Source organism: Mandrillus leucophaeus, unplaced genomic scaffold (genome assembly GCF_000951045.1).
Source record: "Mandrillus leucophaeus isolate KB7577 unplaced genomic scaffold, Mleu.le_1.0 Scaffold301, whole genome shotgun sequence".
In the NCBI taxonomy this organism is placed as follows: domain Eukaryota; kingdom Metazoa; phylum Chordata; class Mammalia; order Primates; family Cercopithecidae; genus Mandrillus; species Mandrillus leucophaeus.
In genome coordinates, this window is record NW_012103155.1 from 589,855 (window position 1) to 604,444 (window position 14,590).

The 14,590-nt window shown below is 41.5% G+C and overlaps 1 long non-coding RNA gene across 1 annotated transcript; it reads left to right on the top strand.

The window, feature by feature from the left end:
• The first annotated feature begins 708 nt into the window (after positions 1–708).
• LOC105544574 lies at positions 709–13,342 on the top strand. The gene is made up of 6 exons (XR_001006787.1): positions 709–876; positions 8,405–8,578; positions 9,089–9,203; positions 11,037–11,186; positions 11,314–11,475; positions 12,930–13,342. It is a non-coding gene; the product is annotated as an uncharacterized LOC105544574 (long non-coding RNA).
• The last annotated feature ends 1,248 nt before the right edge of the window (positions 13,343–14,590 follow it).

Here is a 14,590-nt window from a genome sequence, read left to right on the forward strand (position 1 = left end):
TAGTTGCCAAGTTCAGATTAGCTTTTTTAAAGAAAAAAGCAGCAAGAAGTTGATCATCATACACATGACCCAGCCAAGGCAGGGACTAACAAAGTGCTCTACTGGACTCTAGTTCTATAGTATTCTCACTGTATGGCTACCACTGGCAGCAGGCTTACTTATGGGATTAGGAGTCTCTGTATTCTTTTTCTCCACAATCCTACTCATATTCCTACCATAAACCAGGAGCACCCACTTTGAATAAAATGTTACATAGATAAGCAGAGAAAAGGGAACAGAAAGTATGCTGATGATTGGCAGTCTCCTAAAGTACCTTCCTCTAGGTCAAAGCTTTCTATTAGGTTGGTACAAAAGTAATTGTGCTTTTTGCCATTTAAAATAATGGCAAAATCACAATTACTTTTGCACCAACCTAATAGTTCATCTTCCAAGCTGAAATCATCAGGAGTTTCATTTTCTCCCTTTAACGCTTTAAGGTATTAAAGGTTGTCATTCTCCTTAGTCAAAATGACCAATTCAGTTGTCTGGACAGGCCAGCAAAGGTGCTTCCTGGCTATAATGTCTCCACATGGTGAAGCTTTAGCGTGTCTACCACAACCACAGCCTCTTCTAAAACATCCTTTGCATAGGTCAGCGTGTCAGCATCATGTGATGTCACAAGCACAGTCAGTGCTGATGGGACCCGTGATGGGTGTTTGTTAGCTTTCTAGAAGTTGTCCAGGGGTCCCTGAGGGAGGACAGCACAAGAGCTCTGCCATAAAAGTACATTGGACAAGAACGGAGAGTCCAATCAGAAACTCTTTTTGAGAGATTGAATGCAAAGCATTCAGAGAGTCAGCAGGCTGGAGAGGCCAAGACGCACACATGAAGAAGGCGGTAAGCAAAAACTGGGTGGTAGGAGAAGCTATGAGTAAACAGAAACCTGGAGATAAATAGAAGAGATTAAAAATAGTTATTCCATTGTAGTAGTAACAGGAACAAAAAGAGAAGCCAAGAGAGGGTAGAGAATTGGTCCCAGCAAAGAAAAACTGAGTGGAGATAAGCAGAATGGAAGACTGGAATCAGGAGCACGGTCAGCTGTTAGAGTCAGTAGATGTCATTATAAGACCTTTCATTGTGTCTCAAATAGCCATAATATTTAATTCTCTGGTGGCTTAGCTTGAGTTATTTTTGCTTTTTGTGAGTTTTCTTACTTTCCTGTGTAATCTTACAATAAGCCCTGTTAAATGAGATAATGGATTATTCTTTACTCTTTGCATCCTGTGAGAGCCTAAGCAACTTCTCAGGTCACCTTGTAAATGGGTCAGAGCAACACATTTGAATGTAAAATACTATCTACAAAATCCAAAGATCTCTAGAGAGTACCATTTTAATAGGTAAGGGCTACAACACGTACCAATCCAGCATTCCCTTTAAAGAAGATATTCCAATATCCTGGGACCATCAGATTCCTGGAAACTTTATTAAAGGGGTAGGCTCCTTCTTATGCTTTTATAGGATAGATCTCTTTTCCTCTTACAGACATGTATCTTACCATGGCATCGAGAGTAGCTCTTAGTTTCTGCTCTTCAACTCTTGTCAGCATGATATCATCAATTTAGTGTACCTATGATCCAATGATGTTTTAGGTGATGATGGGATGTTCAAGGCACTTATCGCCTGTGTTGTGGTATAAAGTCTGAGATTTGATATAACTCTGAGACAAAATAATAAAGGTATTCTACTGTTCCTACCAGGTGAAAGCAAAGTTGACTGTTTTCTCTGGTTAAAGGGATATATAGCAGGGGTCAGCAAAGTAGAATCTGAAGGTGAAATCTGCCTTGCTGCCTTTTATAATTTTTATTAATAGACTTGCATTTTTAAAGTAGTTTTACAGAAAAATTGAGCAGACAGCATGGTGGGTTTCCAATATACCCACAATTTCTCCTGTTATTAACATCTTATATTAGCATGGTACATTTGTTACAATTAACATGTATTGATAGACTATTACTAAATAATCCTTTTTATATTCAACGTTCTACTGGCAAGGCTGAGAATTCAACAGATCAAAGCAAAATTCAGAATTAACCATTGCATTTGGTTTGCAGCTATTTTGGCCCTGCTGCAAGAGATTATTTTAGAATAGTTATATATGATTCCTTTTTTTTCATAACTGTGCCTTGGGCTGAGAATTTAGTGATTTGAGTTTGTTATTTTCTCTATTTAAGCCTCTCCTGATTGTTCGTATTAACCATACCACCCCGCAGTCCTTGTGTGACCCTTTCCATCCGTTCTGTTCAGACTTCCTTAATTTTGACCAAATGTCCTTTTTCTGTTCCAGGATGGCATCGAGGATACCACATTACATTTATTTGTCGTATTTCCTTAGGCTACTTTGACTGTGAAATTTTCTCAGATTTTCCTTGTTTTTGATGACCTTGGCAGTTCTCTTTTTGCTTTTGTTTTTGAGACACGGTTTTACCGTGTTGCCTAGCCTGATCTTGAACTCCTGGGATCAAGTCTTCCCCTTGCCTCAGATCCCTAAGTAGCTGGGAATACAGGAGCTCACCACTGCACCAAGTTCACCTTGGCAGTTTTGAGCAGTGGTCAGGTATGTTACACAATCTTCCTCTATTGGAGTTTTTCTGATGATTTTCTCACAATTTGAACAGTGTTATGGATTTTTGGGAAAATATCACAAATTTAAAGGGCCCTTTTCACCACATCATATCAAGGGTATATATTAACAACATGATGTATGACTATTGATATTGACTTCAAACACCTGGCTGAAATAGTGCATGTCAGGTTTCTCCACTGTAAAGTTACTTATTTCTGCCTCTCCTTACTGTATTCTTAGGAGAGAAGTCACTACGCACAGCCCACACTTGAGTGGGGAGTTATGCTCTCCCTCGTTTAAGACAGAGTATCTATGTGTTATATTTGGAATTCTTCTGCGTGAGAGATTGTCTCTTCTTCTCACTTGTTAGTTTATTAAATCTTGTATTTGTATCAGTATGGAATCATGGATCTTTACACTTTGAGCTATAATCCAATGCTACTTTATTTTATTGCTCAAATTGTCTCAGCTTTGGCCATGAAGAGCTCTTTTGGTTGGCTCCTGTGCCTCTTTGAAATACCCCCATCGATGTGTGTGTGTGTGTGTGTGTGTGTGTGTTTGGTGGCGGTGGGCTTTTCTTAGTTTTTCGTTTTGTTTTGCTTTTTGTTATTTGTGAGCACATCCTTACTTTTTGGTTTAATAAGATGCTCTGGGCTCATGTGGTATATTTCTCACCCTAGTCCTAGAATCAGTCATTTCTCCAAGGATCCCTAGTTCCTTTGATTGGAGAATGATATTAGAAACCAGGATCTGAGCACTGGATGTGCTTGTTGCTACTGGGGCACTTGCTGCCCATTTTGTGAATAAAATTTAATTAGAACACAGCCACACCCATTTGTTTATGCATGATCTATGGCTTCTTCCATATTGCAATGGCAGAGTTGGGTAGATACGACAGATGCCTTATGGTCTGCAGAACCTTTCATTACACTATCTGGCTTCATACCAAAGGAAAAAGAGTCTGCCAATCCTTGGGATAGAAAAAAAAATAAACAAAAGTAGTGACTGCACATATAGGCTCTAATGATTTTCTTTAGTAAGGAGACTGCATCAGGAGTAGAAGCTGCAGTTACAGTCATCAGCTGATTAAGTTTACAATAATCCACTTTGCTAAGATCCATCCAGGTCCTGCCCTAGTCAAATCAGAAAGCTATATGGGGATACAAAGCTACTATATGCTTCCAGCACTTAATTTATCACTAATCTTTGCAGTTTCCTCATGAATTTTTTGGATTGGTTTGACTAATTCTTTGGGAAGAACCTAGTGAAAGCCCTGGTATACCACTGCCCCTTCCCAAGATCAAGATAAATTCTTCTCCATTTAAATATATGTTCTCACCCTCCTTGACTAGCACCCCATAATCCATTACCCAATCATATTCCACAGATATTTTTGCTAACATAAAGTAGGAAAAAATTATTCTTTTTTTTAAGAAAGTCTTCTCCTTTGATATTTGACTTTGTAACTGCCCCACCACCACCATACACACAGGCATGTTGACATTTTAATTATGGCACTGTGGAAAATGAAGGATGTTGGGAATGTGGAAGTAAAGAATTGACATGTCCTTGTAGAGTAAGTCCTCAGAGAGGTTCTTACAGGGTTTTCAAATAAGACAAGAACAGCCTCTTCACGGTTGATGCTCATCAGGACATAGACAGACTTTTTCCACTTTACGCTGTTAAAATTCACCAGAATTTGCAAAGACTAGCTTCTTTGTAGGGATTCATGAACTGTGACCTATGGACATATGTTCCTCTGTGACCCTCAGAGGGGCAGCAGCAATTGGAGGATCAAAACCTTACAAGGCCTCTGAATCCTTCCATATATCCCCATTTCAGTGATCAGGGTTCCACATTTTTATGTTCAATGTTCTACTGACAAGCCGAGAATTCAACAGATCAAAGCAAAATTCAGAATTAACCATTGCATTTGGTTTGCAGCTATTTTGGCCCTGCTGCAAGAGATTATTTTAGCATAGTTATATATGATTCCCTTTTTTTCTAACTGTGCCTTGGGCTGAGAATTTAGTGATTTGAGTTTGTTATTTTCTTTATTTAAGCTACTCCTGACTGTGAGTATTAATTACTTCACCCCATAGCCTTCTTGTGTAACTCTTTCCACCTATGCTATTCAGTGGCAGTGGCTACTCAGAACCCTAAAATGCCATTGTCTTACCCCTATATGTCATAGACTAACAAATTCTCATTCTTAAATACTACTACTGAAATTTTACTGCCCTCATCCCCAAATTTCCCAGCAATTACTCCCAGAATCCCTCCTTCTCCCCCTTCCCTGAGATGTTGGAATCTTTCCTGGTTCTTATTTCTGAACTAGTCAGGAATATTAGACATAAATTGATTGTTTTCATTAGGTTATACTAAACCTAGAATAGGCGTGTGGCTTTCAAAAGAGACCCCCAAATACAGTGGTTCAACCAATATAGGCTTATTTCTCTCTCACATAACAACCCACAAGAACACAAACCCGCAAACATAGAAAGGTGGTTCTGCTCCATAAAACCATCCAGAGAGCCTTGTTCCATCTTTCTAGGTGCCTGCAATCTCCTCAAACGTTGCTCTTATTCACTGAAGCAAGCTGACTCCCCAATACCATATACATACTGAGCCCAGAAGAGGGGAGAAAAGAGGAAGGAGTGTGCAAGGGAGTTACTTTTGAATAAGTCATTTGGAGATTAGACACATCACTTCTGCTCACATTTCCCTGATGAGAATTTAGTCACATGGCCATGCCTGGCCACAAGGAAGGTTGGAAAATTTAGTCTCTAAAATTACAGCAATTATTTCCTCTTTTCCTTTTAGTAACAGAGCCTCCTGCTTTCACCAAACCTAACAATGATCAGCCACACTGACTCTGACTGAGTTAAGTAGAAAATAAGTTTATTAAAAGATGGCCAAGCGGCTCACAGAAACGCCAGGAAGTTTTGAGAAGGTTCAGAAAACAGGTAGAAGAAGAGAGACTCTAGGAATCTAGAACCCAAGTCCAAATCATGCCACAAGAACGTGAGCAATGGGCACTGCTGCTGATAGCACTAGACACTGGACATCAGAGCTTATACTTGCCACCAGCATAGGAAACACGTGAATGTTACTTTATAGGGCAAAGGGAACTTTGCACATGTAATCTTGGAAGAGTATCCTGGATTACTTAGGGCCCAGTGTAACCACAAGGATCCTTATAAGAGGGATGCAGGCGATCAGAGGGGGAAGTAGGAGAGGTGATGACAGAAGCAGAAATTGAAGTGAAGCAACCACAGGCCAAGGAATGCCGGCAGTCACTAGAAGCTGAAAAGGGCAGGCCCCAGCTCTCCTGAAGCTCTCAGAGGAACCAATCCTGTCACTTCCTTGATTTTAGCACTAAGACTCATGTCAGACTTCTGACCTCCAGAATTGTAAGATAATAGATTTGTGTTCCTCACCACAATCAAGCTAATGAACATTTCCATCACCTCACATAGTTACCATTCTTTTTTATTTCTTATTTTTATTTTTTTTAGTATGGTGAAGACCCTTGGAATCTACCCTCTTAGCAAATTACAGATATATAGTAAAATATGGTCATTGTGTTGTTTTCAGCTTCAAAGTGTTGGGTAATCTGTTACAGCAGCGATAGAAAAATGAACACAGCAGCTTTTGCCTGGAGATTCTCCATTGGCCAAGCCAAGATTGTCTCAGAATTCTGCTGCAGTCTGAGGCTCTTCCCACCATTCTTTGCTTCTCTTTCTCCTTTTACAGTTGTTAGACCTGTCTCCCAATCTAATGTCTCTCTCCACCAATTCCCACTCCCTTCCTCTTTATCCTCCAGAGCCATTTTCCCTAATGAATTTCTTTCCCTAATAAACCTCGAATCCCATCTTGGCATCTGCTTCTTGGATGTTCTCAACTAAATAATGCTACCAACCCTACTCTCTCTCCTGCCCCAGGAAACTGGAGGATTTAGCTGCCTTCCACCCCAACACCCCACCCCTCAGAATAGACTCTCCACCACTCCTCCTCATCGATTCACTAACTTCCAATGCAAAGTCCTGGGGAGGTGCCTAATTGGCCAACCCTAGGTCACATGCCCCCTCTCCAGGGCAGGAGGCTGGAAATACAAGTCTCTGGCCTATTTGACCAACATAGTGGAGGTCTGTAACCCTCATGGAGACTCATACAGTGAGGACATCCCTAAACATAAAAAGTGGATTCATGTGCTGCCAGGTATCCCCAATGTCTATGACAATATCCCTGCCTCAAATAATGTGAGTCCCATCCTGTGTGACCAAGAAACACGTAGTCTTCTTTCGCAAGAACTTTCGAGGATTTGTCAGGGAATGCTTACACCAGCTCCGTGCTTCCTCTTGTCATCTCCTGACCTTACCTCTTTGTTAATCGGTTGCCCCATGTGGACACCAAGTGCTCTCTTTATTCCAACAACATTGCTGACACCAGCCATAGAGAGTGACAAAACTTTTTTTTTTTTTTTTTGAGACCAGCCATAGAGAGTGACAAAACTTTTTTTTTTTTTTGAGACGGAGTCTGGCTCTGTCGCCCAGGCTGGAGTGCAGTGGCCGGATCTCAGCTCACTGCAAGCTCCGCCTCCAGGGTTTATGCGAGAGTGACAAAACTTTACTGAGAGTTTGAGAATAACATGAGGAGTCATACCACGTGCCTTAGTCCATTTTGCGTTGTTATCAAGAAATGCCTGAGACTGGGTAACTTATAGAGAAAAAAGATTTATTTGGGTTACTATTCTGATGGGCTGGAAGGTTCAAGATTAGGCATCTGCCATTAGGACCCTGGGCTCCTTCCACTCACAGCACAACAGGAAGGAAGCTGGTGCATGCAGAGATCATATGGAGAGGAAGGAAGAGAGAGATGAGGGTGCCGGGCTCTTTGTAACAACCAGCTGGATCGGGAACCAATGAGATGAGAACTCGCTTACCCCTGAGGGAGAGTATTAATCAGTTCATATGTGATCTTCCCCCATGACCCAAACACCTCTCATGAAGTCCCACCTCCAACACTGGGCCCGAATTTCAACATGAGGTTTTTTTGGGTACAAACATCTAAACCACAGCACCACCAAAAGGGAAATACAAAATTCTGTATCATTGCTCCTAAAGCAGATTGGTCATAACCCCATCAAAGGAATCCCTTGCAATTAAACTCTGCTCTTAACCTCCTGCCTGCCACTATGGTGCTAAAGTCCTTTTCTCCTCCTCTCCATGAGCCCCCTGTTTTATCACCACTCTGCCCATCTCCACTCTTCCCTGGCCTGCTTCTTTTCTGAGGAAGCCATAAAATCTATTAGAGAAAAAAAAAAAATCTCTAATGAGCAGCTTAGCTTTGCTCCATCTTAATCTGTTTCTTCCAGAATAGAAGCATGGCCCTATCATTGTTTAACTAAAGAGCTTATATCAGTGTTTTTCCAATCAAAAGGATAGTCTCCCTGAAAATGAATTCTGTCTCAATCGCTAGAGTCAGAGGTGCAAATTCTAGGTAGATTTAAAAATAGCAGTGTCCCTAGGGTGGTTAATTTTAGGTGCCAACTTGACTATATTAAGGAATACTTAGAGAACTAGTAAAGCATTCTTTCTGGGTGTGTGTGTGAGATGGTTTCCAGAGGAGACTGGCAGGTGTGTCAGTAAACTGACTGGGGAAGACCTGTCCTCAATGTGGGGGCATCATCCAAATGGCTGGGGGCACAGGTAAGAACAAAAAAGGCAACAACAGCACAAACACAAAAAGATTCTCTCTCTCTCTCTCTCTCTCTCTCTCTCTCTCTCTCTCCTGGAGCAGGGACACTCTTCTCCTCCCACCCTCGGACTCCAGGCTCTACGACCTTCAAACTCCAGGACTTACACCAGCCGCCCCTGGGCACTCAGGACTTCTGTCTCAGACTGACAGTTGCAGGACAGTGCAGCATTTTATTTTAAAGATACTCTACAATGTATGTGGCCAGTCCTGCTGCAGGTGCGGTTTTAAGTCTTTGGAATTTGACCTTCCAGTCCAAGATCATTACAGCCATAGGTGGAGGCTCCCGCGGGGAAAAGAGCATTTCCTGGGGCACTAAATGAAGGGCCCGGCTCTCCAGTTCAGCCCTTGCCTCCTTCCCGACACATAAAGTTCAAGAGCCATGGTCCTGGGTGCATGAGAACAGCCCCATCACCCTTCTCCCTCTGGGCAAGCCAGGAGCAGCGGTGCGAGCGTCCGTTTCTTCTCCTCTGGCTCCTGGACCTCGGCCACCTCTGCTCAGGCAGGGGCCAGGGGCCCAGGCGTCCTCCTCTGGCGACCAGCTCTGACCTCAGCCCTGGTCTGCCCTTCTTCCTCCTCCTCTTCCTCCCAAGGCCTGGGCTCAGGTCCCTTTTCTCACCTTTCCCTTTCTTGCATTGCAACCGCAATTTGAGAAAACCCTTCTTGATCTTCCTCTCTCACCTCCTTTCAAACACATGCCTGCAGGCTTTTTCCCGATCTCATCCTCAGGGCAGATATGCTCCCTTGATTCTGAGGTCCTTGAACTTGCCCTGAAGCCACACTACCCGCATCCCAGGGTCTCCAGCTTGCAGATGGACTGTGGTGGGACTTCTCAGCCACCAAGGTCATGTGAGCCAATTCCCCTAATACATTCCCTCTCATCTATCTGTATCTGTAGAGATACCGATATCAGTATAGATATAGCTCCTATTGGTTCTGTGTCCCCAGACAGCCCTGACGAACACAGTTCCTGAACCCACCTTATACTGCCCCACCCCACTCCCAGACAAACACACACATAGAGGTAGGTAGGTAAATACATAGATCAATAGATTTACATGAATTGTGAGCATCACACCTGAAGAGAACTCCCGATTTCCACATTGTGTTGCCACAGCACTCCTACTTCCCACATCTGCCTCCAAGATCTGCTTACAGGTCAGGCGACCCACCATGCAGCCACACTCCTTGCCGAGGACGACAGTTTCAGGGACACTGTGCCTTCCAGCTACCCCGCTGCCCTGCTGTAGCCATGGGAATGTGGTGTTTCAGGAGTCCTCGTGGTGTTCCTCATGCTGACCCTGCTGGGCTCCAGCCATCTCACCGGATCCAGTGGCTTGGGAGTTTGGGTTCATAAGGATTTGAGCTCTGCTAACATCCCTGACAGGAAAGAAGCAAACAGAGTAGCTTTTAGGGACAAACCATTCCAAGGAGAAGGATCACTTCACAAACCATTCCAAGGAGAAGGATCACCACCCCTGCAGTGTCTCTTCCCCATTTCACCTCTACCATAGACATAGACAAAGCATCACCCAAAAAGGGAAAGGGAAATATGACTCGGAATTCTTCAGAGGTGAGTGGAGTTAAGAACCTGACCTGGATTCTTCTCTTTTACAAAGCAAAACTAACTAAATACATAAACATTTAAATTTATTTTCCTTTCTTCCTTGGTCCAGTGAAGACTGGACTCTTCAAAGTGGACTTTGGTAAAAACAAAAGAAAAAGGTAAAAAAAAATTAAATCTCTAAAGGCTAAATTTACACTGTAGAGATTTTTAATAAGTAAATTCTGGTAACAAGTTGGTTGACTCAAGCTAGGATTCTTTTTCTTCCACTTCTGCTTTCTTATTGTTTTTGGTTTTATGTTTGAATTTGTTTACTGTCACATACAGGATTTCTCCTCCTTTCATTTATTTCCACCAGTAGACCTGCACCAATACAAAACTGTGCCCTGCTAATAATAATAGCTGCTGTTTATTGATTATTTACCACATCCAGGTACTTCATGTAAGAATGCTACACTGTAGCTAATTAAAATAATCACAGAAAAATATCAATAGGTAACTTCGGTTATTATTTTCTAGATGCTAGCTTTTATTCTTGTTTCATCTTTACCATCATCCTACGAGGATAGGTGGTATTATCACCATTTTACAGATGAGAAAAGTGAAGTAAATACTATTAATTTCATTTAGAAGATAAGTAGATGAGGCTTAATCACACAGTTATTAAGTGGCCAAGACTACATTTGAATCAAGGTATGTGATTTTTAAAATTCACCTTTTTTTTAAAGCATTCTACTTCACCTAACAAGTTAATACACCAGATAACTCCTTCTCTTTACAATTAGACTGTGTCTGTATCTGGGATCAGTTGCAAAGCAGAAGTATAACATGACTAAGGCCACCATTGGGTTAGGACACTCCCATCCAAGGTCAGGTTCTTAACTTCACTTACCTCTGAAGACTTATGATTAGTTTTTTCCTCTCCCGTTTTTTTGGTAGCCCTTTCTCTTCTTTTCTGTGGAAAAATTTGTAACTTACCAGAACAGTTCACAATATGACAACATTGTAGTGGCGACATCATGGAGACAGAAGGAGGAAGAATGGCAACCCTTGGACTCCTGGGGATATGGGAGCTCCTTGACCACATGTGGTACCTCTCTTCCCTGATCCCAGATTGAGAGTTGTACTAGCCTGGCATGCAGACAGCAGCTTTAGAATCAGATCTGCCTTCCGGTGGCTTCCCACCTAGGAGCCATGGGACCTTTGTGAAGTCACCAATTGTGCTGTGGATGCTTCATTTGTGAAGGAGAACAGAACTGCCTTGTAAGTTGCAATATGCATTAGAAATAGCAAATAAAGAGTACCGAACCCATAGGAGGCCTGTGATAAATGGGAGTTTTTATTATAGACTGCCTTTCCTGCTCCTGTTTTGCTTCATCTTTGTGTTAAGGTGAAATTACAGATGGTGCTAATAAAACATACCAATAATTTGAATTCACTTTTGTGAATGCTTTAAACATCATAGTCATTGAGAAGGTGATCTGGCTGATTGTTCTTTAAATTTTCAGTTTGGGCTGGAGCTTTGTATTATAACAAGAGGGTATTGGAAAAGGTAAGTTGCCAATAGCCTCCCCACACCCACAACAGACATGTCATTAGATGGAATGTAATGGACTTGGCCAGTTGTTCTCTACCCTAGCTCTGAATTAGTGGCTCTGGCAAGAATGGACATATGAGCCTAAATACAGAGCTTGTTGTGATACTTTTGGCTTTCCTTGTCATTATTTCTTCCTCTAAATTCAACAAATCATTACTTCCTCTTTTATTATGTTTTAGTATGAGTGACTTAATACCACAGATATTCAAAATAAGCATCTGGGAGACACTGGATTATGAGGTGATCATACATTGTTTCTTTAATTCTCAGAACAACACAATAAGATAGGGACCCTGTCCCAGAGATGACTACATTGAAGTTCAGAGAGTTTAAGTAACTTGCCCAAAGTCACATCGCTAGTGAAGAGCAGAACCAGGATTCAAGCCTAGGCCTGCCTATTTTCAAAGTTTATGGAAGGAATTAAAACATTTCTTAGTCTAATTTTCTTGGGGTTTTGTTTTGCTTTGTTTTGTTTTGTTTGGCTTACTTTCTTCATCAGCCTAATACCTGCTTCACATCTAAGCGAAGCTTTCACCTCTGCCTGGAAGTCTTCCCCGTCCCTGTAGGCTAAGTCAGGTGGCCTTCTCCCAGCCCCCATAGCATCCAGCACCCATAGCATCCAGCACAGAAGCTGATCACGGACTTACCCCCCAGTGAAGACTGTGGGCACAGTCCTGTCGGCCCCTTCCTCCTAGACTGCAGCCCCAGGCAGCATTCTTTGCTTCCACAACACTTGCTGCTTAGCAGGGGCTCAGGGCAAATGTGTGGACTTGAACTGCCAAATGGAAGCCATGGGTCAATATTAGAACTGAACCCCAGTGCTAAAGTGAAAACTTTAAGATGCAGATAGACCGGTAATCCCCAAATGTGTTGGCTGAGGAGTGTGTGTGTGTGTGTGTGTGTGTGTGTGTGTGTGTGTGAAGAGACTGTATGCCACTGGCTTTTTCTCTCCTAGCATACTTTCACTCCTGATATCACTAGGCCTATGGAGTGTTCATTTTCCTCCCTGAACATTAGACATCTCTCTGCTTCCTTTAAATAAAATTCCTCATTTTACCTCTCTTCTTCTTCTATTTCCTTTGCTTCAGACAAGATATGAGCCCTTACCTCACCATAATTAACCTCACAATGGGCTACCGTTTGTTTCATATTGGAGACCATAAGATGGATCAGATAATAGTTGAATATTTTTGGACTATAATTTCCAATATTATTCCAATAAGGTAGGAATATTATTCCAATATTGTCTAACATTTTCCCAATATTATTATTGGAAAATAATAGCATAGCTATGATATAGAATATTTACCATGTGACAAGGACCGTTTCAAGCACTTTACTTACATTAACTCATTTAATCTTCACAACAACTTTATGAGGTTAATACTATTAGTATCAACATTTTACAGATGAGAAAACTGAGGTACAGATGGGAGACATAACTTGCTCAAGTTCACACAGCAATTAAGTGGTCAAGTCCAACAGCAAAACCAGGCAGGCTGGCTCCAGAGCTCACGATAGCCCACCACTGCCTTCCACCATCACTACAGAGTCCATGAGGATACTCACCTTATGCCAGTTGCCTAAGTTGAAAATTATAGAATCTTCAAATTGGAAGAGACCTTATCGTCCAAGATTTCACCTTTCTACTCACTGCAAAATCCCTTCTGGAACTTTCCAGAATGATGAATTTTCATCAGCTCTGCTTGAGTACTCCCAGTGACTGGGAAAAAAAAACACTGTAATATGGATATGAAATATAAACTGTTCATGGATAAATTATTGCATAATAAAAACATGCCTAATGGCGATACTCCCCTAATATCTTCATTTGGTAATTATTTTTATTTGCAAACTTGTTTTGATAGAACTGTTTCTTTTAAAAAGTTTTAGTATAATTTGTCTTGAGATACTTACATTTTCCTTTTACATCTCCTTATTAATGGGCTTATTTTCAAGGAGGAAGGTACAGCAAAGGTAAAAGAAAAAACTTATTTTCTCATGTTGTTTTGGGGTAAAAAATAAAGGCTAACAGTGGGTGAGTGATCTTTTTAATATTTTAGTTAATTTCCCACATATACTTTTAAAAGCTACTGTTTTCTCCTACTATTAAACAATCTATTTGAAATGAACTACTGGAAAAGTTAGGACATCATAATTCATGTTAAATAGAATGATTTATTTTATATTTAATCCCTAATTAAGATGAAAATATCAATTGCAGCTGTTCATTAGGTATGTTCTTAGTTTGTGTTTGGGCCACAGCAGGGGAAGAAAACCCAGAATTACATAATTGTAAAGAGATGTCTAAATGCTATGTTACACAAAACTTGCAAGTATGGCATTGCGGGAGACAACGACAGTGTCACAGCTGACATTTGGGTTCTGGAGTCAGACTGCCCAGGTTTAAAGCCCTTCAGTCCCCATCTTGATACAATGTTAAAAACATGCAATGTTTTTAGCATAATGCCTAGCACTTTAGATGCCCAGTGAAATACTGATATTATTTTTCCTTGTCCATTGAGATCTGTTTTGAAGTATAGGCAAAGCTTGGTACTGAGAATGAAGAATCAGCATCAAAGTCTTATAGTTCATCGTTTTAAAACTGTTTTCTCCAATTTATCCAAAAATAAAATTGAGGGAGTAAGATAGCCCATGGTTAACATATCAAAGCACCAATAGACAGATTAGAGACTAAGAAGGTACATGAGCACTACAGGCTAAGATGTGGCCAGGATGCGTGTCAGGTAAAAAGGGATACCCAGAGATCCAATCTTGGAGGCATCAAGTGAGCAGAAGCAAAAGGATTTCCCAGGCCAAAGGAACCTTGAATTGAGCAAGCTCTTTACAAGTCCTTCCTTGTAAGGAAGGAACAGCCCTGGGCCAGGCTTCCAAGGACCTCCGTTTTAGTCCTGGGTCTGCCTTCTGTCACATTTCAGGAAGTCCATTTAAATTTTCTGAGCCTCGGCCGGGCGCGGTGGCTCAAGCCTGTAATCCCAGCACTTTGGGAGGCCGAGACGGGCGGATCACGAAGTCAGGAGATCGAGACTATCCTGGCTAACACGGTGAA